General features: G+C 30.6%; 1 protein-coding gene across 1 annotated transcript in view; it reads left to right on the plus strand.

Moving 5' to 3' along the window:
* The first annotated feature begins 2037 nt into the window (after positions 1 to 2037).
* The window catches only part of LOC125600169 (photosystem II D2 protein), a 6963-nt gene continuing 6500 nt past the window's right edge, over positions 2038 to 2500 (plus strand). Inside the window, exon 1 of the mRNA XM_048773055.1 lies at positions 2038 to 2500. This exon is cut by the window's right edge and continues 6500 nt beyond it. The gene's annotated coding sequence lies outside the window, so the exon portion shown is untranslated.

The following is a 2500-nucleotide window of genomic DNA, read 5'->3' on the forward strand; positions in this document are numbered from 1 at the left end:
GAATACCGCTGGAACGGTTATGGCTTTTTTGTACGACTAGACAAAAAAGTAATTTCATTTTCCCTATGATCGATTCACTTATTCCTTCGATCGCATAACCATAAAAACGGTATTCCCTGATAGGGGTGGAGTCTGTTCGAGCAGATAAACAATAAGAATAGAAACTTTTTTTTAACACTTTACTTTTTCATGTGTTGTATTTCATTGTTCAAAAAATATTGCAGAAGGAAAGATGGATTTTTTACCTATTTTGAATAGAATATTTAGAATATCATTGAATTGAAGTAGGTAAGAAAACGTATGTTTTTTTTATTTATTAATTTTAATTATTATTAAAATAAAAAGAATGCACAGGTATATATATATGTCTCTTTTTCTTCTTTTATTGTGGTACAGTTCTATTTGGAACAGCACATGCTGTGCTCTACCAAAATTAAAAATTTTTTTCAATGTATTCAATGAAAATTTCAATACAAAAATTTATTGAGAATTACTCCTCAAAAGCATCCCTAGAGAATAAATACACCCCATTATAGAGCTATACAAGGTAACGTATGTTCTGATTCTGGGGTTTACATATACTCATTATTAGTGTTATAATTCAAATGGAAGAAGATTTCTTTTTAATTGAAAAAACTCAAAATAGATTAGTTATAAATCTATTTCTAATGATTTTCTTATCTTATATTATTAGAAATAAAAATGTAAATTTGAATTCAAAAAGGTCATGAATTTACAGTCAATAGTTAATGGTTCTGATTTGTACTAGATTCTATTTTGTGACTGAAAATCTATATTTTTTTCGGAGTTGAAAAAAAAACAAGAGAAAATTTGAATCTAGTACAAATCATTTTGGCGGCATGGCCGAGTGGTAAGGCGGGGACTGCAAATCCTTTTCCCCGTTCAAATCCGGGTGCCGCCTCAACAGGAGACTTGAAATCTCCTGTTATAAAACTATAACAAACGTAGGAAAGAGACTCTTGATACTTTCTTTTCGTGATTCTAAGCCCCTGGCTCTCGAGGTTCTATTCTCTAACCTAAAGTTTTACCTATCAGATTAGAGGAAAACTAAAACGAGTGGAGGGAAATCCATTAGATTGGATAGGCAGAGAGGGAATTAAATTAATAGTTTTGGAAAGGATAAGATACTTTGGATATAGACTCATGAAAGTGTCGGAATGCTCAGACATTCAATCAATATTAGATTAGATGAAGAATTGCCTTTCGTTTTACTTCAAATAAATAAAAAACGATAAAAGAAAGAAAAAAGATTATTCTTTCTACATATGAGTCAGATTTTTTGGATACTTCGAAAAGTATCTGTTTACTTGTTTTACATCTTGTCGATTCTACTAGAAATTCTATAATTAAGAATAACTCAGTATAAGATAAGTGGATTTTTTGGAGTAGTTCATCAATGGTGACCAAATATCTCTCCCTTTTTTTGACTCTGCACCAGTGATTTCACTATTATTAGTGAACAATAATGGAAAAGTTTCTTCATATTCATAGGGGACAGAATTCACATGGATATAGTAAGTCTCGCATGGGCTGGTTTAATGGTAGTTTTTACATTTTCCCTCTCTCTCGTAGTGTGGGGAAGAAGTGGACTCTAGAAGTACTCCTAATTGCGATAATAATCAAACTCTATCAACCTGTATCAATTGTTTTAGTTTTCTAGACCGGCCGGCAATTTTTTTTAAGATCTTTTTTTAGAAATTGGATTTATGTTTTGTTTTATTGACTCATTTTATTTTTTGATATCAGAGTTTATACCGTTAACCATTCATGGGATAACCCCCTTTCGAAATCTCAAGAGGTTTCCATCGAATTCGGATTATCGTATTAATGGATCAAACAAACAAATGAAATTGAGAAAGTATGTACATAGATTTCATATTCTATATTAATTTATATTTACATTTATAAAGAAAAAGAGAGATATGGGTGGATTCCTTTATATTAAGATATTTCACTTGTATCTTTATACATTACAATAACCATAATGGCTAGTATGGTAGAAAGAGATCTCTTTCTACCATACTAGCGGGCCCCTTAGGATACTACTGAATCTAATGCATTCCTTTCATTTAGAGACGAGAAATTGACATCCTTTTTTGTCATTGATAGTCAAATGTATTCAAATAATTATTTTGACTAACCGTTTTTACGTAAATTATAAGCAAAAAGCAGTAGGAACGAGAATGAAGAGTGCAGTAGCAATAAATGCAAGAATATTGACTTCCATAATTAAATCGTTTATTATTTATTTTTTTTTCTTGGAATATCTCGGGATTTAATCCCATAGAGATGAGAAATCTTTCGCTTGTAAACTCACTCAGATGAATTAGATTTCGATGATATCGAATGAGAAAATATCATGAATAACAATATCGGAGCTATAAAATCGATTCATCGTCAATTTAATAGTATAACATAGGAAGATCTTTTATCCACACCGAATACATAATGAGATTCCTGATCCAATAAAAAACTATTT

The sequence above is a fragment of the Brassica napus genome, unplaced genomic scaffold, assembly GCF_020379485.1.
Source record: "Brassica napus cultivar Da-Ae unplaced genomic scaffold, Da-Ae ScsIHWf_2144;HRSCAF=2796, whole genome shotgun sequence".
NCBI lineage: Eukaryota > Viridiplantae > Streptophyta > Magnoliopsida > Brassicales > Brassicaceae > Brassica > Brassica napus.